The following is a 26,744-nucleotide window of genomic DNA, read 5'->3' as shown; positions in this document are numbered from 1 at the left end:
ACAATGGGCCAATGTCCCTTGGGAACATTTTTATTTTATTATCTCAACTTTAATACCAATTAATGTTACAAATGTGTTCTTAACAAAATAAAACAGAAGCATTCATATTACTTTACACAACTCGTTTCTGCAACAGGTCACGTGGCCTTAGTCAATATTTATAACTACCTTCCTCTACTACCCATTCTGTGTTTCCTCTATCCTCTGCGAGCACCCCAACAGGTCTTGGCTCTTTTCCTGGAGGAGTGACCCATACCTTCATTCCTGAAGGTTCTGTGTCCTTTGTCATCCTGCTTGGATCAGACTGCTGTAGTTTCCCATTGACTTTAATCACAGGACATGGCAGTACTAAGAGATGCCCTAAGGGATCTCCCGAACTCCAGATATAATCCTTCTTAGCTCCATTGTGGAGAGTCAATCCAATTTCTCCATGGTAATCTGGATCTATCCCCCTCCTAACACTGTTATTCCTTTCTTAGTCTGTTAGTTTAAGTGCATTCAAAACACAAAATGACCAGAGGGAAGTCTGAGCTTCCAGTTGAATGGAATGTTTGTTGTGGCTCCTGATAGGAGCACTGCCCACTTTGGAACAGGAAGCAAACATTTTCCTAGAGGGTCACTAGGAGTGATAGTGAGTGGAACTATTCCCTTTTCTACCCCCTGATTCCTGGACCCATGAATCCTGGCTATGGGAGAAATGGTACCATATATTGGATGCTGATTAAAGCATATGCTGCCTTCTGAAGAACTCTGTCCCAGTCCTCCATGCTGCTGCCTCCTAATTGGCACTGTAACTGCATCTTCAAAAGGCACTTTCATCTTTCTATCAGAACAGCTGCTTCAGGATGATGGGGAACATGGTAAGACCAGTGGATTCCGTGATTGTGGGCCCACGGCCACACTTCTCTGGCTGTGAAATGTGTTCCTTGGTCAGAAGCAATACTGTATGGAATACCATGATGATGGATAAGGCATTCTGTAAGTCCACGGATGGTGGTTTCGGCAGAAGCATTATGTGCAGGAAAGGAAAATCCGTAGCCAGAGTAAGTATCTACTCCAGTAAGAACAAAATGTTGTCCTTTCCACGGAGAAAGTGGTCCAATGTAGTCAACCTGCCACCAGGTTGCTGGCTGGTCACCTCGAGGAATGTTGCCATATCTGTGGCTCAGTGTTGGTCTCTGCTGTTGGCAGATCTGACATTGAGCAGCAGCTGTAGCCAGGTTGGCCCTGGAGAGAGGAAGTCCATGTTGTTGAGCCCAAGCATAATCTCCATCTCTGCCACCATGGCCACTTTGTTCATGTGTCATTGTGCAATGACAGGAATGACTGAAGAAAGAGGTTGGCTGTCCACAGAACAGGTCACATTATCCACTTCATTACTGAACTCTTCCTCAGCTGAAGTCACCTTTTGGTGAGCATTTACATGGGACACAAATACCTTCATATTCTTTGCCCATTTGGAGAGACGGACATTCTTCCCCAGATGTCTTTCTCACCAATTTTCCAGTCCTGATCTTTCCAAGTCTCTGACCATCCAGCCAATGGCTACTGCCCATGACTCAGTCAACAATCATAAATCTGGCCACTTCTTCCAAACAAACTGTAATATCATGTGTACTGCCCAAAGTTCTGCCCACTGTAAGATTTTCCTTCACCTGTACCTTTCAGCGTTATCCTCTAAAGGGGTTGTGATGCTGCAGCTGTTCACTTCTGGGTGGTACCTGCATAACGTACAGAGCTGTCAGTAAATCGGGTCCTAGTCTTTTTCAGTCAGCCGATCATAGGTGTACTGGCTAGTTTTGTGTCAACTTGACACAAACTCGAGTTAATCACAGAGAAAGGAGCCTCAGTTGGGGAAATGCCTCCATGAAATCCAGCTGTAAGGCATTTTCTCAACTAATGATCAAGGGGGGAGGGCCCAGCCCACTGTGGGTGGTGCCATCCCTGGGCTGGTAGACCTGGGTTATAAGAAAGCAGGCTGAGCAAACCAGGGGAAGCAAGCCAGTAAGTGACATCCCTCCATGGCCTCTGCATCAGCTCCTGCTTTCTGACCTGCTCGAGTTCCAGTCCTGACTTCCTCTGGTGATGAACAGTGATGTGGAAGTGTAAGCTGAATAAACCCTTTCCTCCCCAACTTGCTTCTTGGTCATGATGCTTTGTGCAGGAATAGAAACCCTGACTAAGACAATAGGGAACACCCGATGAGGCTATAGGTGCATACATGACAGCATATAGCATTGTAACAGGAGTAGAAACCATAGGCACTTGAGCAACTTCTTCATGTAACTTGCTTGTGCCTTCAGGACCTGCCAGGGCCTGATCACATAGGTACCACTTCCATTTGCTAATAGACTGATGATGTGCACATCCTACTTTATGACTCGAAGAGCCTGATAACACTCAGCTCTTGATGGGCAGTTCAGGTCGAATGGTAACTTGGTGTCCTATTGTCAAATGTTAAGTTTCCACTAAGGCCCAAAAGCAGGCCAAAAGCTGTTTGTCAAGTGGAGAATAGTTGTCTGTAGATGATGGTAGAGCTTTGCTCCAAAATCCCAAAGGTCTCTTCTGTGACTCACCCACAGGGGCCTGCCAGAGGCTCCAAACAGCATCTCTGTCTGCCACCGACACCTCAAGTACCATTGGGTCTACTGGATCGTATGGTCCAAGGGGTAGAACAGCCTGTACAGCAGCCTGGACCTGTTGAAGAACCTTCTCCTGTTCCAGGCCCCACACAAAGCCAGCAGCTTTCCGAGTCACTTAGTAAATGGTCTGAGTAACACACCCAAGTGAGGAATGTGCGGTCTCCAGAATCCAAATAGGCCCACTAAACATTGTGCTTCTTTCTTGGTGGTGGGATGGCCCAGGTGCAATAACTTATCTTTCCCCTTAGAAGGAATGAATATCTCTGCATGCCCCACACCACCAGACTCCTAAGAATTTCACTGAGGTCCTTGAATTTTGGTTGGATTTATTTCCTATCCTCAGATACACATATGTGTTACCAATGAGTCCAAAGTGGTTGCTACTTCCTGCTCACTTGGTCCAATTAGCATAATGTCATCAATATAGTGCAATTGTGGGAGAGACAAACCATCAAGATCCCTTCTAAGTTTTGACACCGGGCAGGAGAGTTAATATATCCTTGAGGCAAAGCTGTGAAGGTATACTGCTGGCCTTGCTGACTAAAAGCAAATTGCTTCTGGTGTTCCTTATGGACAGGTACTGAGAAGAAGGCATTTGTTATATCAGTAGCTGCATACCAGGAACCAGGAGATGTGTTAATTTGCTCAAGAAAGAAAACTACATCTGGTCCAGCACCTGCAGTCGGAGTTACTACCTGATTTAGTTTTTGGTAGTCACCTGTCATTCTCCATGACCCATCTGTCTTCTGCACTGGCCAGACAGGAGAGTCAGAGGGAGATGTGGTGGGAACCACCACCCCTGCACCTTCAAGTCCTTGGTGGTAGCAGTGATTTCTGCAGTTCCTCCAGGAATAAGATACTGTTCTTTATTCACTATTTTCTTTGGCAGAGGCAACTCTAAAGGCTTCCATTTAGCTTTTCCAACCATAACAGCCCTCACTGCACAGGTCAGGGAGCCAGTGTGAGAATCTGCCAACTTCTAAGTATGTGTATCCCAATTATACATTCTGGAACTGGAGAAATGACCACAGGGTTTGCTTAGGGACCTATTAGACCTACTGTGAGTTGGACATTAAGTTTGAAATATAGTTTCCACCATGGGCCTTCAATATTCTCCAACCTCCCAGGAGAGAGAGTACCCGGAGAGGTTTCAGTAGTTGAAGGCGCTGGTGAATTATTAAACCAACTCCAGATTCTTAAAATATTTATTCTTAAACTTCTGTTGCTTTAGAACCACCCAGTACCAACTTCTGTCTTAGGTAGGGTTTTTGATGCTGTGAACAGATACCATGATCAAGACAACTCTTATAAGGACAACATTTAATTGGGGCTGAATTACAGGTTCATAGGGTGAGTCTATTATCATCAAGGCAAGAAAATGGCAGCATCCAGGTAGTCGTGGGAAGGAGGAGCTGAGAGTTCTACATCTTCATCTGAAGGCTGTTAGTGGAAGACTGACTTCCAGGCAGTTAGGACATAGGGTATTATAGCCCATGCCCATAGTGACAGCATCCTTAAGCTATGTGAACTTCCACATGAAATGTGAAATTATAATCTGCAGTCATGTTAGGGTTGCTTTGTTGGCAACATTTGTTCATGGAAGAAAACAGCATATGGATATGTGTTCTCCAAAATGATAAATTTTTACGGCTGGAAATAATGAATGGCTGAGCTACTAAGGAGACATACTGATTGTGATAGTTTGCATATGCTTGTCCCAGGGAGTGGCACTATTAGAATGTGTGGCCTTGTTGGAGTAGGTGTGTCACTGGGGGGGCGGGTTGGAGACCCTCTTCCTAGCTGCCTGAGGATGACCAGTCTGTTCCTGGCTTCCTTCAGATGAAGATGTAGAATTCTCAGCTCCTCCTGCACCATGCCTGCCTGGATGCTACCATGTTCCCACCTTGATGATAATGGACTGAACCTCTGAACCTGTAAGCCAGCCCCAAATAAATACTGTTCTTTATTAGACTTGCCTTGGTCATGGTGTCTGCTCACAGCAGTAAACCCTGAGACACTGCTCTTCCATAGGAGGTCAATCCTCAGTACCCACATCAGGCACAAAGAAACATTTGTTAACTCTAGCTTCAGAGGATCTGATATCTCTGGCCTTCAAGAATAGCCACACTTGTGTACACATGTGCACACACACAATTAAAAATAAAATAAACCTTAAAAAATGAGGCCAACTTCGAAATTTCTTAGTGGGGGAAAAAGGACAATTTCATTTTGTCTTGGATATAACATAAAGAAATAGAATAATGAGCCTTCAAACAAGGATGAGGTCACACCACAAGAGGAAAAGAGATCAAGGCAGCAAAGGTCGCCCTGAAGAGTTCATCAAATACAATGTCAACTTTCTTTCATTTTTGCTGAAGTCAGCTAAGGGCCATTATTGCTTACGTTCCTGTTCTTTTGTTCAAGGTAGAACAGATTTCCCTGTCTGAGAGACGTGTTCCATGTGAGAACCAGTGACCGGCTTAAGGAAAACTATTCATCATGTGCAGCCACGATCTTCCTTTCCTGGAAGTCTCCCAAATAAGTGGGAAATAGGTCAGGACCTGCAGAGGAAGCTGGGTTCACACACACTCTTAAACAGAAAGAAACAAGAGTGCCTCACAAAATACTGTGGAAACCTGGGCTGGGGCAGTGAATCAAAAGTTTGAGGTCATGTTTAGCACAATCTGAGGCCAGTCTAAAATATGTAAAACCCTGTCTCAAAAGAGGAAAGAGACAAAGAGATAGAGAAACAGACATATGTGCGCGTGTGAACTCACACACTCATGAGAGAGAGAGAGACAGAGAGAGAGAGAGAGAGAGAGAGAGAGAGAGAGAGAGAGAGAGAGAGAAGAGAGAGAGAGAGAGAGAGAACAAAACAAAGGTGAGGTGAGAGGTGAGAGCTGGGGCATTAGGCAGGGTGTCTCACACCTTTAACCCCAGCAGTTTGGAAGCAGAGACAGGTGAAACTCTCTTAAGGCCAGCCTGGCCTACGTACATAGTGAATTACAGGAAATCAGGGCTACATAAAAGCTACTGTCCCAAAACCAAAGAAAAAGAACTCTGTTGGCTTCTTTGAAGTCATGATGATGTACAGAGAAAGCTCTAGGCAAAGCTGTGACATGATACAGCCCATTTGTAGCTCCCTGCTTCCCTGTACCCATCACACATCACACTACCAGAGAGAAGCTGTGTGTCGGAGGCAGTGGGACATAGCTTCAGTGGACAGCTACATACTGGTGATCCATGGGTTTGAGTGACTGGTAGAATCCCAGGCTTTGGAGGTCCTCTGGGAAAGTTTTGGGAGAGAGTCTCTTTGTGACATCCATATTGTTCAAGAGTAGTCAAGAGCTGCCACTCCTTTACAGAAACCAGGTTGCGGTAAATGATGAGTGCTTGTCCCCCCCCCCCCGCCCCCCTCTGCCTCTGCAACTTGTCTGCCTCCCAATTTGATGGATTATTTCTCCTCCTCCTCCCCCCCCTCCTCCTCCTCTCCCTCCTCTTTCTCCTCTTCTTCTTCCTCCTCCTCCCCACAGAGTCCAGTTAGTATAGACTATGTAAAAACAGGTATATCACTTATTTTTTTAATGAATAATTTAAAATTTGAACCAAAAGTATGAACTATGGTGGGAATTGTAGTTTCTTTAAAAACACAGAAATGTTATTTGAATATGTTTTTGTTTTAATCTCAGGTGTGGGATATGGGGCTGCTTCAGATTGTCCACAGCAGCTGACTATGATTTGTCTCGTGCTCTGGCAGGGGCGTGGTTTTGCCAGCTGAAGATAGTTTGCTTTTGGAATTCTGGGGACTCTTCAGAGGGGATATAAATGTCAGAGCCCAAAGAAAGGTGGCAGTGCTGCTGCTGTTGTTGTTTCTTGGAGAGGTCCTGACAAGAAGATCAAACTTACCTCAAGGAATTCCATGCCCCTAATCATCAAGAGATAGCCTAGCACTGGGTTTGATAAATGTGGGCTCTCTTCTCTCTTTGTTTATGTGCTGGGCAGGGGTTGTTTGTTTTGTTTGGGAGTAGGAAAGTGTGAGCCACCGAACTGAGAGCCTCACACATGCTCTGCCAGCACTGAGTCACACCTCAGGCCCAGAGATTCCACTTCACAAATTTCTGTTCTGAGCATGTTTTACATTTGAGCTGAGAAAAACAATCCCAGGAATCCAGGGAAGCCCAGTCGGGGCTTGAGTGGAAAGTCAGTCAGACTGCCGAGGGGTCAGCAGGTTAGTCACCAAATATTTACCCAGTGCCTACTCTGCATCAAGTAGGGGGCAGAAGCAAAGGCTGGCACTGATGACTCTAAAGACACCAATGACTGTCACACAGAGGAAATGTTCCACCTGAGCCCCACGGTGTGCATGTGATGGTGTGCATGTGTGTACAACCAAAGCTAGGCATGATCTCAGGACCAGAAAGTAGAAGGCCAGCTTGAGCTATATAGTACATTTGAAGCCTAGGTTTTCAGAGACTCTGCTCCACCCCACCCCACAAAAGAGAACAACAACACAACAACAAAAAGACTCCCCCTGTGCTAGAAATGACTGTTGTAAATTACATCTGCAAGAGGCTTCTTTTGTGGGTAGGTTAGAGGTAGAGAATTTGCTTATCACGCACAAGGAAGTGGTTTCCAAGTCTGCACTTAAAAAATAAATAATATGAACAACCATCTTTCCACACATTAGGCGATCGATGTGTGTCTTTAGAAAGGTTCCAGACAGGAGCTGAACATTTCTCAACACTATTCCCCCAGCTCTTCACCTCTGCCCCAGACGAGGGCACTACATCCTGGATTTGTTTTGCTTTGTTTGAGACAGGTTGCAGGTAGCTCAGGCTAGCCTTGACCTTGTATTGGCTAAGAATGACATTGAGTTTTTGAGCCCTTGCTTCTAGCTCCTTGGTGCTTGGATTACAGGTGTGTGCCGTCACTCTTGGGTTCTATGTGGTGCAAGGGACTGACCCCAGAACCTCATGCAAATTAGATGAGCATTGTACTAACTCAGCTGTCTCTAGTCCTGGGGTTCACAGGGTTGAAGTAACAACTACTCCCATATCCCTCTACTGTGATGTTTTGAGGACAAATTGTGTGTTAAAATACTACCAAGGGTAAGGCACATCAGGGCGTGGCCAGGCCTAGAAGGTTGGCTCAGATGGATCATGATTGGATGCCAGTCTGTGTTGCTTAGCAAAATATTGTCTCAAAAACCAAAAAATCTTCTCAAGGGTTGGACTAATGGCTTCGTGGTTTAGGAATACTTACTGCTCAGAGTTTGATCATGGCACCCACATTAGGTGGCTCACAAACATATCTCCAGCTCCAAGTTATCTGATAGTTGTTTCTAGCTTCTGTGAGCACTCATATCTGCATGTTTCCCCTCCCCCTCTTTCTTACACACACACACACACACACACACACACACACACACACACACAGGGCAGGGGGACACTTGTTTATTTGTTTTGTTCTTTTGAGACAGGGTTTCTCTGTGTAGCCCTAGCTGTCCTGGAAGTCACTCTGCAGACCAGAGATCTGCCTCTGTCTCTGTAGTGCTGGGATTAAAGATGTGTGCCACCACAGCTCAGCTGAAACAAAACTTTTAAGCTGCATCTGGATTCCTTGGCAGAAGAGATTCAGAATTGCTGTGGAAGGTTTAAGGCACCAGGAGTTGGCAGCAGTGTGTGGAGGCAGATGTTCTACCGCCTTTGCCTGGGCATCACACCTTTAAAGGTGTTTGGTGAGAGGGACAAGAGAATCAGTGTAGATTAGCAGTCTTCCCTGTGCTTATCCTATGGACCGTGGAAGGCACCTAGGTTGGCAGAAACCACAAAGCCCTTGTAACATAGAATACAGCTGATAAACAGAGTACTGAAACCAACAATAACGGTTCAGAGGAGACTTACGAATGAAAGCTAACGTGGCAGGCAGGGCTTTGTGCAAGGCTGAGAAAGGAAGAACGTTGACCCAGCATCTGGAGACCAGTCTGGACAATGCAGTGGCTCCTTTATCTTAAACAAAATGTCTGCCTCGACTTCCCAAATGCTGGAATTCCTAGTGCGTTCTACTATGCTTGGATTGAAATACAGGTAGATAACGTTAGTCAGTGTATTACAGTGGAGATTATTTGAAGAAGGATAAATCCATTGTGTGCCCCTGGGCAACAATGGCCTGCGTCACTCCAGCAGCAAGAAGGACCTAGAAGAGACTATAAGACAATTGAAGACCATTCTGTAAGATAATTGGCCAGGACTTTTCAAGAGAATGTTCTAGATGAAAGAAGTCCAAAGAGACAGGACAGTATTAGTGATGGCGCCCTGCATTAAAGTCTGGACCAACCTGAATATAGAAAAATTGGAGAAAAGCAAATTGTACTTGAGATTTGATAAGGCACATTGGTACCTGTGCCAGTGTGCGTGTGCGATTTGTTTATTTATTTGAGATTGGGTTTTGCTGTGTGGCCCAGGAGGGCTCCCTCAGTGTAGCCCAGGCAGATGTGAAACATGAAGTCTTTGGCTCAGCTCATAAGTGCTGGAGTTATGGGTGTATACATCCTGCCTTGCTTGCTAGGAGTAATATAATATATCACAGTTAATTTCCCAGTTTTGATCACTATACTCAGATTAGTCCTATTAGTATTAAATAAAGGGCATTTATCGTGTGTGTGTGTCTGTGTGTGTGTGTGTGTATGTGTGTGAGAGAGAGAGAGAGGGGGGGTGTGCGGGAGGGAGAGAGAGCCTACACAAAGTAAGAAGTGGACAGATCTTTCCTTTATTTTTTAAAATTTATCTTTATTTCATATGTATTGGAGTTTTGCTTATATGAGGGTACTGAATTCCCCTGGAACTGGAGTTACAGACAGATGAGAGGTGGGTTCTGGGAACTGAACCTGCATCCTCTGGAAGAACAAACCGTGTTCTTAATGACTGAGCCATCTTTCCAGCCCCCTGGACAGCGTTTTCTTAAAGTCATCTTTTGTGTGTGTGATTTTGTTGTTGTTTGTTTGTTTGTTTTCTCTGTGTAGCCCTGGCTGTACTGGAACTTGTGCTGTAGACCAGGCCGGTTTCTGCCTCCTGAGTGCTTCAATGAAAGGAGTGTGCCCCAGGGCCTGCCTTGATCTTTTTGTTTTTTGCTTTTGTCCTTGTTGTTTGACCAGAGGAAGTCATGGTCTTTTCCCCTGTTAAGACCAATAAAGGGATAGAAGATAATCAATCAGAACAGTGTTTCCATTTTCCTTTATCTTTCACCACACATGGAATTACAGAACCTATTCTAGAGGGTGCCTTCAAGACAGCTCTGATCTGAAAGAAGCCAGTTCAATCTCACGATGGGTTCTCTCTATGTAGACGGTCATAGCCTTCAACTCACAAAGACCCTCCTGCGCGCTGGGATTAAAGATGGCAGTCACCATGGCCAATGTCTGTCTTCCTTCCTTTTTTTTGGCATTGAAGACCAACAACCTACATGCCAAGCACACCCTGCATGAGCCACGCTCAGCCCCGTCTGGCACTGATTGCCTAAGGCTTGTCACTTTCCGCTGACCCTCAGCGCCTAGACTGTACATCCGTAGGCCTGTGTACATTGTAATACTGGACTCTGTTGGGAATGAAGGCCCTCGTCGTAGTTCCCATTGATTTCCCCACGGAGTCTAGTATCAGACACGGACTGGGAAGGCCTAAACTCAAGAGATCTGCGTTGTGTTTTAAAGTGTGTCCATGAAGTGCAGAGACTACGAAACCAAGCTAGAAATCATTCAGATTTATTGTATTGTTTGTTCATCCTGTTTATTTATGCATGACTTGTTTGTTTTGGGTTTTTTGAGATAAACCCCCAGTGTAACCAAAGCTACCCACCCCACCCCCAGGGCTAGAATTACTGAAATTCTCTTACCTTCCACGCCCCCAAAAAAAGTCATTCAAATTTAAATGGTCATTCTCTACCAAAGAGGGCCCAAGCAAAACTCAAGGACAGAATCCTTTAATCCACATTCCTGTTAGGAATCCTCACTGCTGGCTGAATATTCTCTGAAAGTCTACAAGTAATAGCAATATCATATGTTTCTTTAATTTGTACATAAAATGGCAGTTTGGTAGAGGAACTGCAGAGTCAGGGTCAGGGTCGAAAGCATCCAAGGAGGAGATAGCTGTCTAGTCTTGAGGTAGGGTAAACCCCAAGTCACTCAGGAGCCCAGCAGCCCCAGGCAATTTTCTAGACTCAATCCCAGGATTCAAATGCTAAGTCTCTCCCTGAGGGTGAAGGCTTGGTAGCTAACCAATACAGTCCCTCAGCTCTATCTAAGGTGCCTTGCAGGTTTAGGATCCCGCGGCAGTGGGATGCCCCGCCCACAACTTTGGGCTCTGTTGATGAGGTAGAGAAAGTTACTTTAACAAGGTCTGTCCAGAAAGAGTGGCTGGTTCATCAGCACCCCTGTGGTCTGTGCCACCCTCCACAGAGAGACTAGCTAGCCTTATCTGAAGAAGGTGACATTTTTTCAAATTGCTGTGAACTGGAAGCGGGAGAGCAGCCATGGCAGTGATTTGGGGAACAGGGGTGTAGTTGAGGGTCTGAGCCCTCACCTCTTTAAGCATCTTTGCTTTGCCTTCTTCATGTAACACTTTGGAAAGTAACCAAGAAGGACAAATGTCTGTGACCTTAGGCCTGTCCTCTAAATCCTATAATCTCTTCCGAAGGGTTGGTTCAGTTGCTTGCTTTGGTTAAACATGCTGTAGACCTTTTTCTATTGGAAGGGGAAAAGGATTCTGATTTCTATTTCTTTCCTCCCTCCCTCCCTCCCTCCCTCCCTCCCTCCCTCCCTCCCTCCCTCTCTCTCTTCCCTCCCTCCTTCCTTCCTTTTCCCTTTGGAGAAAAGGTTTCTATGTAGCTTTGGCTATCTGGAACTCATTATGTAGACCAGGCTAGCCTTTCCCACCTTTTAAGTACGGTGGCAGACCTGCCCTGATTTCTTAATTTTATTTTTACTTTTGAGACAGGACCACACTATATCTCTCTAAATGATCTCCAACTCATAGCAGTTCCCCTGCCTCAGCCTCCAGGAAGCTGAGGTGACAGGCATGAACTACTGTATTCAGCTTGAGTCCTGCCTTCTTTATAAGGCCTTCCTTACAGTTCGACTTTGAAGAACCTTAGGCAAAGCTGTTACTCATTTCACCCAAGATCCTGTAGGTTTGTTTTGTGGAATTTGGTTGTGGTTTGATGGTCTTCGCTTTCCCACAGGCTTCGAGTAGTTTAAACTCAGGAACTAAGACTCAGCCCTTTCCCGTAACTCTGAAGGATACGTTGGTGCCCATAGGAGTGAGGACTAAAGAAAGGTACACTGAGGACCAGTGACGTGGCTGAACAGGTGAAGGCCCAGCCTCTGAGCCCGATAGCCTGAGCTCAGCCCCTTACTTCAGAAGTAGGGCAAGAGAACTAAGTGACATACATGTGCTGTGTGACACGTGTGTGCCCCCAATAAACACGGTGGAAGTAAAAATTAAACAAGTTTGTGACAGAGCCCTAGTTCCCGTACATGCTTGTGAGAGTCTGTGTTGGACTTGTTGATGTGTGGGTGTGGGGGATCCCAAGGACCGTCCTCTTGAAGGCTGGAGGTGGCAGCCATCCTCCGGCCAACTGTCCAGGCATCTTCAGGTTCGAGACATTGCTGAGTCTCTGGCCCTTTCCAGCTACCAGGGCATCGTGAATCTGCCACAGACATTGTCTAAATTCAACAGTAAAAACTGTACACAGTGTGCTAGTTCAGGCCTTTTATTCTAATTACAGTATCAAGGCAGAGGCAGGCTGAAATCTGTGAGTTCAAGGCCAGCCTGAGCTACACAGTGAGATCCTGACAAATACTCTGTTCCCTACATCTGAACCTACCTTTGTCTCTGCCCCTACTGGGAGCCTCAACTCTGTCCTGGCCTCTGCACTTCCCCTCACTCCTCCCCTCTCCATCTCCCCCCCCCACCCCCACCAAACCCTTCCTTCCTAGTAAATCTGTTCAAAGCACAGGCTCCCAAGGTTCCAGACTCACATGGGCGTTAGGACCTCTTTACACTGCACAAAGCTCACTCTAAATCTCAGCCATGCTCTGATCCCAGCACTGCAACGGCTGAGGCAGGCGAAACACTGAGAATTCAAGGCCAGCCTGAGCTATCCGTGTCAACTATCCCCACCCCCACCCCACCAAAAATTGGGGGAAGGGGGCAAGAAAAAGGGGAGGGGAACTGGAACAAACAATATCTCCGTGACTTGTTGAAGATCAAACCTTGTCTGAAACCCCACTGCGCACTAGAGCCATAGCGAATCCTCCTAGTGACTAAGACTTTCCTAACCAGCTGAGTTCTCCTGCCCTGAATTCAGGCAGCCATCACACTGGTGGGCAGTCTGTCCCTTCTGTTCTCCCCTACAGCACCACCACCCGAGCATCCACACTGAAGGCGCGTCTTCTCTCTGTGCTTATCAAGTATCCCGTGTGTGTGTGTTTATCTCTCCGTGTGTATCATGTATTCCTGTGTACTTGTTCTGCCCAGCAGCCAGGGACAGCTCAGAGGGCAGAGGCTGAGCTGGGTCCGAAGCCCCACCTCCTTTTATGGAGCAGCAAGAAAGGAAACGACCTGAAACAGCAGCAGCTACAGAGTCAGCGAAGGCCAGGACTCTGGCTTTCTCAGGACCTATGTCCTCCCTGCTCTTTTGTTATATCTTATTCTGTGGAAAAGCGAATTTTCAGGAACAGTAAAGCTCTAAAACCGTGCCAGGAGCAGTGGGGCATGCCTGTAATCCCAGCACTTGGGAGGCTAAGGCAAGAGAATCCCATTGGTTTGAGACCAGCCTGATCTACATAATGAGAGTTTATCTCAAGACAAACAAAAGCAAAATTGGAAAGGGGGGAGGAGCTTGTTCTTGGAAAGGACCCCAGTTCAATTCACAGCATCCACATGGAGGCTCCCTACCTCCTCAGGCACCAAAATGGACATACATGAAGCCAAAACACTCACACATACAAAATAAACAAAAACATAAGTAAACACATAAATAAGCAACCAAACGGGCACATGCCTTTAATCTCAGCACTCAGGAGGCAGAGGCAGGGGCAAGTTTTGTGAGTTAGAGTCCAGCCTGTTCCACAGAGTGAGCTCATGAAGAGCCAGGGTTACAGAGAGAAACCCTGTAGCAAAACCAAAAAAAAAAAAAAAAAAAAAAAAAAAAAGAAAAGGAAAAGGAAGGGAGAGAGACAGACAGAGAAAGAGACAGACAGACACCAAGACAGAGAGACAGAGAGAGACAGAAAGACAGACAGACAGAGACAGACAGACAGAGAGACAGAGAGCACATAGAGTCTGGCCTTAAACATCACAGTCATTCATTCTGCTGACTCTCAGTGGCTCACTATTGCCTAGAGACAAAAGAGGCCAATCTCTTTGGTATTGCATACACCCCAGCAAACATGGCTGTGTGTGTGTGTGTGCGCGCGCGCGTGTGCTCACGAGTTGGCTTTTGTTTTTTCCCTAACCTTGAATATGTTCTTCCCTAGAATCCCACTCTCTCCTCTTTATGCCCCAGAACTCTCATCCCTTCCGAGTCTGTTCTTATCTTGTCTCCTTTTTGAAAACTTGCTATCCTAGGAATGAGAGCCACTGCGCTCTCCCATACAGCCTGGTTAACTGATCACTCCATCTATGAGCCTCAGGAGATCTTCAATGATTTGCCTGCTTGTCTCTGCTGTTCCCTTAGATCTTAAAACCCAGAAGCTTGCTACTGACTTGTGGTTATCTCCAGAACTGAGCCAGCAAGCCACAGCTTGGTCCGTCTCTCATTTTTCTGAAAAATAGAAGGCATGGGGAATAAAATTAAAAAAAAAAAAAAAAACCAGGATCACTTTTCAAGTTGTTGACTAGTCAGAGTGTAGACACAGCCTAGAATATGCACAGACACACCAGTAGCATCCTCATCATGAGTTTGTAAGTGAACGTCATGTCAGAGTTGCTTCTCTCTCTAGATTGCATCCTCAGCCATGCAGCATATGTAGGGTTAACTTGTGCAAGTCTGAGGAGGAAAAAAAAGCTGTATGAAGGCTGTGGATGAGTTCTGGAATGCCTGGGCCCCTGGTACTGACTCACTCAGCAGTCCGTGGCTCACCATCCATAAGTCACCTGGGAACAGTAATCACCAGCCCGGCCCACAAGGTAATCAGGTCCAGGAGAGCAGCTGATAACATTCTTGGATCTCAGTCAGAAACTCCCAGGACTCTCCAGGAGGCAAGAACAATGGTGAACTGAGAAACAAATCAGCCATTTTCCTGGCTTTTGAAAATCTCAGATTTGACGTGGGCAGCAGACACGTGTAGGAGGCACAATGACACAAGCTAGAACCAGGGGGTGTCACAGCAGAAGGACAGGCAAGCACATCTACTCGAGGAGCAAGGGAGGAGTACTCTGCGACTGTCCTGGGCCATAGGTGTTTCATGGAGTATACTACATCAACCTTCTGCTAGTGCAAAGTAAGGAGTTTTAGACCATAGGCTGAAGAGAGGTGGTCAGTAAAGTGCTTACCACATAGGCACGGTGGCCCAGGTTGAATGCCCCACACTCACACTTAAAAAATCAAATAAAATAAAAGCTGGTTTTAGTGGTGCACATCTGTAATCCAAGAACAAGGGAAATGGAGCTAGGATGATCCTTGGGGCTTACCCATCACCAAATCTAACCAATCAATGAATTCCAGGTTCTGTGAGAAACCCCACCTCAAAACACAAGCTAGGCCAGGCATAGTGGTAGATTCCTTACGGGTTCCAGGGTAGCCAGGACTTCATAGTAAGCCTCATCTTAAAAAAGAGAAACACTTTTAAAAGAAAAGGAAGCAAAACTATTGAGGAGAACACCCACACATGTATGCATGAACATACACATATGTACTCACAAACATTTGTGTGTACTCACATACGCACACACATGTGCACACACTTTAGCTTAACTCAGGTGAGCACTGTTAGGCTCAGTGGAACTAGGTGACTTGACTGGATCCTACACCAGCTCATCCCCGGGGTTGGCTGAAATGCCTTCAGGGAAATAGTAAGCAAAGAAGACAGAGTTGAGCATCCAAGAGGAGGGGTGTGAACAAAAGACACTGTGAGCACACCTTTAGTCCCAGCACTCAGGAGGCTGACGCAGCCAGAGCTACACAGAGAAAGTCGATTTCAAACAAATCAGAAGAAAACAAAAGACCAGGGCCAGCTCAGAGTATAGTGAGAACTCCTCCTCAGTACCTCTGAGGAATTGGTTTGGTTTGAGGACCCCAAGGATATAAAAATTCTCAACTTTTTTCCCTGTAAAATGGCATTATATGTGCTGCTACCTAGGCACAACCTTTAGAACACTGTAACCACCTCTAGATTAGTCACGTGCCTAACACAGTGACAGGAAAACATGTGCACGTGTGTAGTACATATACACTTCATCCTATCTATTTACTTACGCGTGTGTGTGTGTGTGTGTGTGTGTGTGTGTGTGTGTGTGTGTGTCTGTAGAGGTCTGAGAACACCTTACACAAGTCTGTACTGTCCTACTGTGTGGGTTTCAGAGTTGAACTTGGGTCATTAGGTTTGGCTGCCTTTACCTACTGAGTCATCTAACCAGCCTCAAATAAATCATTTTTCCAAATATTTTCAATATTCACACAGAGAGGTGAATCTTCAAAAATAAAATCTGTAAACCTTAAGGACCAACAGCCCTTTGTGTTTCAGCCCTAAAATAACATACATTTTTAAATAATAGTAATGTTATACTAATCACACTAATTCATGATTGTCATTAATGCATTATTATTCTTTAGTGACAGATAAAAGTTCCGTATAAGAGTAACAGTAAAAGCCAAGCAGTGGTAACCACACCTTCAGTCCAACACTCAAAAGGCAGAGGACAGTCAGGGCTTCATAGGGAATCCCTGTCTCAAAAAAGCATAAGTAAATAACTATGTCTTGATATTTTTCAAAATGACCACTGCAATCAAAACTAACAAACATGTTCAAGTCGCCCTTTTTGTTGTGTTTTGTTTTATGAGGAAAAATCCCTGTTCTCTCCTAGAATGCAGTGTGAGTAATTAGTCACTATGTTGTGTGTCTCACCTTGAGAACTCATCTGTTTGCCTAACTGAAACTTAGTGCCCCTTGACCAGCAACCCTTGTCAATGACAGTCCTGCTGATTACACAAGTACAGTGTTTTTTCAGATTCCACGTGTAAGTCAAGTCATGCTGAATTTGTCTTTCTGTGTCTGGCTTATTTCACTTAGCATGATGTCTTTCAGGATCAACCATGGTACCTGGTAGTTCCTTTTTTTTCCTTCCTTCCTTCCTTCCTTCCTTCCTTCTTTCCTTCCTTACTTTCCTATTTTCAGAATTATTTATCTGTGTGTAGTCTTGCTTGCATACATATCTGTGCATCACATGTATGCCTAGTACCTTCAGAGGCTAGGAAGAGGGTTGGATCCCCTGGAACTAGAGTTATAGATGCTTGTGAGCCAATGTGTGGGTGTTGGCAATTGAACCTGAGTCCTCTGAAAGAGCAGCAAGTACTCTTAACTGTGGAGCCATCTCCTCAGCCCGATAATATTTCTCTTTATCCAGTTTAAAGTATTTTGTATTTATGCCATCAAAATTCCACAGGCATTTCACCTGTTTCATAAATCAGAAAGCCTTGACCGAGAGATTGTTTCAGTAACATGTACAAAGTCATACATGACAGGGGTGCGGTTAGTACACTGCCTAAGTCACCAGGGTTCCAGAGAGAACGGAAAGGATGCGGTCCGGAGCCTGCATCTCCGGTAGATGGAAGCGATATTAACAATTGTTTCAAAAGACTCTTGCAACTTTACCAGATAGCACACAGGGGTAGGACGTTTTGTGGGCAAGATAAGCAAATGTTTTCTGTAACCCAGGAAATCTCTTTAGGGCCCTTGGGACAGGGGTCTAAGTTCAGAGAGTTTACTTAAAATCTACAATTCAAAGAGCTGGACTCTGAAGCGGAAACCAACACCTTTTGCACATCTGAATCACAGAACAATGACTTGTTGCTGAATAGGTTGCCCGAAGGAGGCTTTGTCAAACAGGAAATTGGTTTTTAGTGCAACGAGGTCTCTACGAGTTCAAAATCCTGCTTTCAAATGTTCTTACAAGATGCACAGTTGGCACCAACCTACAGGAAATATATCATTGGAATCGGAAGGAGCTGACGCTGATGGCCTGGGTTTATAATGTCTGCACATTCCCATTGCAGTAAGTTAGTGTGTGCAATGAGTGAGACCAAAATACACTCCACTATGCTTCCGGGACTCAGGTGCAGTTTGTGCAGAGTTGGGAAAAGAAGGGGAGAGTCACCACAGAGAGAGGATTCCTTGTAGGTAAGACAGGGCTGGTAATGAGCTCAGTGACATATTTATGAGCCCAGCATGGGTTGCTCATGCTGATAAGCACTGGTCATTGAGGGAAGGAAAAGTCACCTTTGTGTATACAAAATATACAAGATTCTCTGTCTAAAGAGGCTGAACAGGAAAGCATTGGGTAAATAAAGGATATCCTAGCTACAGAGATTGCTCAGTGGTTACAGCACTGACTGCTCTTCCAGAGGTTCTGAGTTCAAATCCCAGCAACCACATGGTGATTCACAACCATCTGTAGTGAGATCTGATGTCCTCTTCTGGTGTGTCTGAAGACTAATACAGTGTACTTATATATAATAAATAAATAAATCTTCTTAAAAAAGAATATACCTTTAATTATAATGTGAAAATTAAGTTGCTGCAAGAAGGTAGTTTTTTCTCTCTGAATAAAATGCTCCTTCAGTTGAGATCAAGGTCAACAGACTTTTCAGTCTTTGGGGGTTCAATTCTGTCTAGGAAGATAGGACAAAGACATTCTTCCTTCTAAAAAGCTCTTAAGACTCTGTGTGGTAGAACCATCTGTTCTGTGATAAATTCTGCTGCCATCTTTCTTTGGGCCATTGGTTTCCAATCATCCTGAGTGCCAAGATTTCCCCAATATTCTCAAAGAAGTTAGCCATAGCTGGGCGTGGTGGTCTCTCTTTCCGGCACTTAGGAGACAGAGGCTGGGAAGATGTAAGTCACCGTCTAGCCCGACTTGTAAATGAATTCTAGGTCCTGGGCTACAGAGAGAGGCTGTCTCAAAACAAACAAACAAACAAGCAAAAACAAGGAAAGAGTATGGGAGTAAGTCTTTCCAAACCAGTATCACAAACTGGGCATGAAAGTACTTGCCTATAATTTTAGCACTCAGAAGACTAAGACAGAAGAGTTGTGAGTTCAGGGATACAGAATAAGATCTTACCTCATAAAGTAAACAAAAAGTAAAACAAAGAAAATGGGCTGGAGAGATGGCTGGCAGTTAGGAGCACTGGCCACTCTTGTAGGCCCTGAACTGAAATTCCAGCCCCACGGCAGCTCACATAACAACCCCAGCTTCAGACCTCAGGACTTCTGACTGTCTGGGCACTAGACACATGTCTGCATTATATAATGCAGGCAAAACATTAAAGGGTATACATAAGAACCAAAACCAAATACACAATACACAAAAACCAAAAAGGAATGTAGTAAAGACGGCCAATCTTACTCTAGAGCCCCTTGGTAGGAGGATTGTGTGTGGCCCAAAGAAGAAAGTTCTCTGGAAATTCTATCAACATTAAGTTCCTTCGTCCTTGAGCTGTCTCCATCCATGGTGATGTTCTCCCTCACAGCTCAGTTTACTCCCTGCCTCAGCTTCTAGAATCTTCAACTCTGTCTCACCATGGCCCTTGGATTGGGCCTCCTGGTGTAGACAAAAGTCTTTCCCTTTCTTAGAAACCACCAAACCACCCCTCACTTGCCAGTCCCCACTTCCTCTAGGAAGCAGGAGAATCCTCCTTGATAAGCATATCTCCTTTGGAAGTGAGGTTTGCATATCTCAGGGCCCACCCTTGGGACATTCAACCACCAACCACCCGTCTCCATTCCAGCACAATAGCAAGTTTCTGGGCATTGAAGTTTTGTAGTAAATGTTCTTTCCTCGGGCTCCCTTGGTAGAGATTTTCTCTGGGAGAAGGCAGACAGGAAAAGTCCTTATCTTTGTAGACTTTTCTATGCAGCAGGATAAATTGCATACAATTGCATCCAGCAAGTTCCCCATCCTTGGATTCTATGGTTTAGAGATTAAAGACCAGTACAAACTTGTTTTCTTTGTCCCTAGATTGTTAGGGCAAGCACTGTGGACAGAGTTGCCTTTGAACTTGCTATAGGAAGATACACCAGATGACTTCAAGTGCACCAGGGAAGTTAGACATAGAGACACTTTCCTGTAACCCCAACACTGGGAGGCAGAGGTTGGAAAACTGGCCAAACTAGAGGCTTGCCTGTTTATCCTACCCAAAAAGCAAAACAGAACCCAAACAAACAACAGCAGCAACGTCTCTGAATGAAGGATGTGGGATGTCAGGGCTGGTTAGACGCCCCGTTGGGTAAAGGTGCATGCCAAGACTCCTAGCCTGGAGCTCAGTCCCCAGGACCACTCAGGGGAAGGAAAGGAACTGTGTGAGTTGCCCTCTAACTGCCACATACAAATCATATGAAAGTAAATAAATTCTACCATCCCCACAAAATGATAACATAACAATTTAAAACTATACAAGAAGATATATGTTCATTATGTGTAAGCATGTGCTCCCGCATTACTTAGTACTCTGTTGGACACATTTGAGATTCCTGTCAAATACAACCTCACTTCAGGCCTTAGCATTTTGTTCCATCTCCCTGGGTTTCTTCTCCTAGAAGGCTCTGTGACTCAGTGTCTTCAGCTTTTGAGAGGAGAGATAAGGGGTTTTTGTTTGTTGCCTGTCTGTAATTCTTGAGACAAAGCTGTGCTATGTGGCAGAGGCTAGCCTCAAACCCCCCCTCCCTGCACTGCAACACCAGGCCCTGTCCATTTTGCTATCGAGGCTCCCCTAACCCAACCGCACCCCATCCTCACACTGTCTGCTCTCCTCTTCTTGCTTTATCACATGCCACCACATAGCTAACATGCATGATGTTTTCCATTTATCATGTCTTCTCTAGAACGAGGCTGCATGAGGACAAATATGTCTGCTCATTCAGTGGTCTCCAGTGCTCTGAACCATCCCAGTTGCCCAGCACTTACCAGATGCTCAGATCATACAGAGCCAGGCCCCAAGGAAGGAGTAAGATAAACACCTCTCATTCCACATCAGGACCACTGTTCTCTGAAGAATGGGATTCAAACCATGCTACTTTTGGATCTATCTTCCACCTTTTACTTGTGTGACTACGAGAAGAACACCCTTACCTTGGGGACCTTAAATCATCATCACTAAAGTGAGAATGACATTATGTCCTTGTGACTGAGTCACTGGCACAATCGTTCTAGCCAGTGCTTCAGTGGGTGCTAGATTCAACCCTGACAACACAGACCTACCATCCTAGCTCCTTGGAAAGCTGAGGCCATAAATCACAAGCCTGGGATAAAAGAGCAAGTTCAAAAGCAAACCAAACAGAGTAACTTAGTTATCTCAGCCTCAAAACAAAAGCTTAGAAGGGCTGGGGACGTAACTCAGTTGTCAGACTGCTACCTGATCGCAGAGGAAGGCCTGGGTTTGATTCCCAACACACACACCAGGTGTGGTAACCACACTTCTGCAACCCCAGCACTTGGGAGATAGGGGAAGGAGGAGAAGAAGTTCAAAGGCATTCTTGGCTACATAGGGTATTCTAGAACAGTCTGGGCTACTTGCTACACAAAATAGTGAGAAAGGGGGAGGAGGAAGAGAAAAGGAGACATAGAGAGAGAAAGAACAGAGAAAAGAAGTGTGAGGTCTGAGCCCAAAATGTTGGTGTACACCTATAAACCTGGAACTTTGAGGTGATTGGGACAACACAGAAGAACTCTGTCTCAGAAGATAAATAGGAGCTGGCTGGGTTACTATTGCTGTTGTTTTCATTTTGTAATGTTTTGACCCAGGGTAGAAACTCTTTAGCCTCAGAGCAGGGAGAAAAAACCTTCTCATCAACAGCTACCTAATAGAAGAGCGACTGTACTCTGGGGCTAATTAGGGCCCTTTCATTCTGGTGAGGCGGGCTCCTCACATTTGTAATCCCAGTGCTTGGGAAACTGAGATAGAGTTTCTTGGAGTTTGGAGCCAACCTAGGCTATATAGTGAATTCTAGGCCAGCGCAGGTTGTCTTAAGCAAGCAAACAGAATTCAGGGTGCAGGAGTATATGCCTATAATACCAATACTTGGAGGGAGAAACTAGAAAACCAGGAGTTCAAAATCACCCTGAGCTACCTAGCAAGTCTGAGGCCAGCTTGAGCAAAACCCTCTCTTAAAAAATAACAATAATAACAAAATAAAACCAGGAAACTTTTCATTGTCACAATGGTAAAGAACAGTGCCTTTAGAGGAGCAATAATTCCAGCACTCAGGAGACTGAGGCAGGAGGATTATCAGCCTGAGCTACAGAGCCACCCTGTGTCAAAGATACAGACAAAGAGGGACGCTCATAGCTCAACGTAGAAAACTACTTTCTTTCCTTCTTTTTGACTATTTTCTTCCTTCTCCTTCCTTCCTCCCTTCCCTCTTTCTTTCTTTCTTTCTTTCTTTCTCCCTTTCTTTCTTCCTTTATGTTGTTAATCACATCTGTAAACCAACATTGTGTGTGTGTGTGTTTGTGTGTGTGTGGAGGGGTGTACTCTAGTGCAGAAGTTAACTCTCTTTCTACCATGTAGGTCCTGGGGCTTGAATTCAGGTTGTCAGGCTTGGCAATAACTGCCTTAACCTACTAAGCCAGGCCACCAGTCCCTATTTGTTGTTTATTTGTTTTAAATGGAATATCCTGTAGCTCTGGCTTGTTTTGAATTCACTGTATAGACAAAGATGACCTTGAACTCTTGATCCTCCTGACCCAGCCTCCCAAGTCCTGGGGATTACAAGCATTTGCCAACACATGAAAACTGTGTTTCTAACCACTGAATATTACAAAATCGCCCTCTGCTTTAATGAAGCGCTTTCTTCTTTCAGTGGGTTTTCTTAGGCACACAAGAGAAACGCAGAGCAAACTCCACTGAAGTCATGAAAAGATGTTTATTCTTATGTTTATATGACTTGACCCTGTAGGTCTCACATCAAACATCCATGTCCCTATTTACTTAAGTGTGTATGTGTGTGTGTGTGTGTGTGTGTGTGTGTGTGTACGCGCATGTGTGTTCAGACCAGTCTATTCCATGATTCAGGCAGACACAGCTCTTTCCTGCACCTTGGGAAGCCTAGGATTGAACTCAGGTCCTTCAGCCTGCATCTCACAGATCCTACTTCGAATCTTTTCTTTATTATTGTTTAGAAGACAATCTAGTGCGTGTTTGGTGCCATGTGCTGAAAGGGTAAAGGTCACAGCAAACTGCAAATTATTCTCGGATGCTGATGGTTGGATGGCAGTGGACAAATACGACAGAGAGCCCGACGGACACAGATGACACTGTCACTGAGGTACTGAAGGCTGTGAAGGCAGTGACTCTAGAGACTTATAGAATTCTGTGTCTCATCAGCTCAAAGAACTTCCACTGTTAAAAAGCTAATCCTGGGGCTGGAGAAGTGGCACCATGGCTAAGGGCACTTGTTATTCCTGTAGAGGGCCTCTGTTCAGTTTCCAACACTTACATGGCTGCGTACAACTATCCAAGACTCTAGCTTCAGGGGGTCCAACATCCTTCCCAGACGTGGCGGCACCTCTGTGGTACACAGACACATATGCAGGCAAAACACCCATGAAATTAAAAACAAATTCAAATCTCAAAAAAAGTAAAAAGAAAGAGGGTTAACTTTTTAATAGTTAAATATCCACTCAGTGTGTGTGCCCGCTCCAACCGCAGCCTAAGTGTACAGGCTCATTCAGGACCCATACCCACACCCCCAGGAACCCATCCACCACCCAGGGGAGCAGGTGAAATTTCGGTGCTACTGACCTCAGCCTGAGATCCTCATGAGATCACCCTAGTTATGCCCTCTACTTTATTAATTTCAGAATTCTCTAAGTTTCGTCACTTAATCATACTCTTCAAAACCAAACAAAACCCTTCCAGTGAAACCCTTCCGGTGGTGTTCTTCCCGAAACTAACCCTGAGCGCTGGTGTGGTTCAGAGACAGCAGAACAAAAGACACCCCCTCCCCAAAAGGAAACAGAGAGGATTATCCTTTTTCAAAGGTGCAATAATGAAATGCTTTCCTTCCCCTGGACAAGCAATTTCATCAGGGTTCATGCAAAGGGAACAAAACACCATTGTCTTGACTTAATTGGCATATTATCTCCCCCTCCTCCAAGTGATCACTCAGAGGGCTGCTGAACGCCTTCTGCCTGCAGATGCAACGCCTTTTAAACGCTGAACCTTTCACCTGGCAAACTCCCAACCCCTTCACGAGGCCCCACAAGGAAGAGCTCTTGCTTTGGCCTGGCACAGGCTCTTCTGTGGAATTGCGAGGCCTGTCTCATAGGACTTGGGAACCATTTCTGGCCTAACTGTCTATATCCCTCCTCCTAACACAGAATGGGTACCAAACTGGCCACCAAGGCAAGGAGGTCCTTTCCTCCCTGGGAAAGGTGCGAGTTTGAAAACCACAGAGCATATGTGCTGCAGCTATCCACTGAGACCCCACAGCTATAGTGAGGGGACCTGCAGACAGGTCCCACTGAAGGAGAACTCTGCAACAAAACCCTGACCTTTTTGTCCCTTGGACTAGACGAAGAGGAAGAGTTGGGCAATCAATCACTGAAGGAGTCCTGCTGGCCAGAGCATGCATGACCTGCTTGATCCATCTCTGCGGTCCCTCTTCCTTATTGCTCTTGCCAGACACTGGCCAGCTGTCCCCTCAGCCAACAAAGTCGGCATGGTTCCACCAAGACTCCACCAGGGCAGGCTGGGCAGGTGCCCTTAACTCTTATCTACCACCTTTCGTAAGAGAATGTAGAGGCAAGCTGTCCAGTAGGGGAGCTCCTGCTGGCCCCTCCTGGGGGCTAATTTTCAGGAAAATTTACAACAGAAAAAAGCAAAAGGCAGAAAGACTGTATGAGAAGGTCCGCATAACAGCTGGAACAATGGATGTCTAGATGTTTGAGGGACAGACAGCAGGAGACACTTACACAGGGGTATGTCTTGTTCCGTTCTCAAATCAGAGATGGGTCTGATGATAAACACCCCACCGACCTACCCCAAATCATTTTATTGAAGAAGACGTCACTCTCCTCTAAGAATGTCAGCCTCCTGCATGTGTGTTAGTAAATTCCAAAGGTCAGGTTAAGCAGCTGTGAGGTCACCTCTGTTTCTATCAACTGACCTCTTCCCCAACCCACTCACCTGCTTCACAAGAGAACTCACATCTCTAGAACCTTCTTCCCCAGATCCGGACCTTCTCTAACCCCATCTGTCTACAGCCAGGCTTCACCCAGTTTCCGTGTCTCTTCCACAGCCCACGCCTGCCTTACTAAGAAAGGTAAAGGAAATCAAACTGCTGGGTCAGGCTGCTACACACTCAAACAAACTGCCCTAAGGCTTCAGCACCCTTAAATGACAACAATGGAGAGGTTCCAGTGTGTTCTCATGGTGTTTAGTTTGGAGTTAAATGGAAATAGGTCTTCATCGTGAGGTACAGACCCTCTTTCTATCCACCCTTCATCTATTTGTCTGTCTGTCTGTCTGTCTGTCTATCTATCTATCTATCATCTGTTTGTCTATCCATCATCTATCTCTCATTTATTTGTCAACAGAGTTTTCTGTGTAGCCTTGTGTACTCACTGTAGACTAGACTGACCTCAAAGTCACAGAGATCTGCCTCTGCCTCTCTCTGTCTGCCTGTCTCTGCCTGTCTCTGCCTGTCTCTGCCTGTCTCTGCCTGTCTCTGCCTCTCTCTGCCTCTGGAGTTCTGAGATTAAGGGCATGCACCATCACTGCCAGACTTTATTTTAACTTTTTTTTTTTGGTCATTTTGTTTTAAACAGGATATGATTTTAAAGACCAAGTTGGTCTGCATCTCACTGTGAATCCTAGGTTGGTCTCATGTTGGCAAAAATCTTGCTTTATCCATACAAATCGTGGGGCTGCAGGAGTGCACTGGCAGCATTCCAGGCTCTATCATCCCTTGAAAGGTTATTTCATAGCCCTGCCTTTTAAAGATGCTATAAAGAGACGCTTCTCCAAAGCAACTCTGAACATACAAAGTGCAGGTATTGTATCCAAGGGCCAAGTGCACCTGCGGAAGGAAGGCCTGATCCCAAGGTGAGAGTTCCCAGACCGTCTAGTTCCTCAGGATCACATTACCCATTCCCCCGATTGTGAGACCAGGCTACTTCCACCAATGAGCAAACACATTCAACTCTTCTAGAAAACTGCTTATTTATGACCCACTGGAGATGCGGACACCTTGGGTTTACATCCCCAAGTCTGAATCGTTTATATGTGGGCATTTTGTTTATTTGTTCTGAGAGAGGATCTTGCTTTGTAGCTCCAGCTGGTCTGAAATTTAAAGCAAACATCTGGCATCAGCTCCTGGAGGAAGAATTACAGGCACAAGCCACGACTTCTGCTTTGTATAGATCTGTTTATTGCCACTTTTTATTACCAAGCAAACAAACAAAACCTTGAGCTACCACTAGCAACACTATAGACAGTAACACTATAGGCTGGCTGTCCCAAATGTGCTCCGCACTAACACAAGTGGGTTCTCCACCCCATGAAACCATTTCATGTACAAAATGCTGTAGAATAATGTATGAAATTACTTTCAGAGAAAGTACAAGGAGTGTGTAAAGTATAACATTTGAATTTACATTGGAATTCTTTCCCAGAATAGCCTACTATATATGGCAAGTCTGTTTTGAGAAATCCAAACTCCAGGTCACTTAGCACCACATGCTCTGGTTAAAGAGTTGCTCATCTTTTTTCCAAGAGTCACTTCACAGACAGCTCTGAGGCTAGCCTGGACTACACAGTGAATCACTGGAGCTCTGAGGCTAGCCTGGACTACACAGTCAATCACTGCAGCTCTGAGGCTAGCCTGGACTA

This window comes from Micromys minutus (genome assembly GCF_963924665.1).
Source record: "Micromys minutus genome assembly, chromosome: 8".
Classification (NCBI taxonomy): domain Eukaryota; kingdom Metazoa; phylum Chordata; class Mammalia; order Rodentia; family Muridae; genus Micromys; species Micromys minutus.
This window is presented reverse-complemented; position numbering follows the sequence as displayed.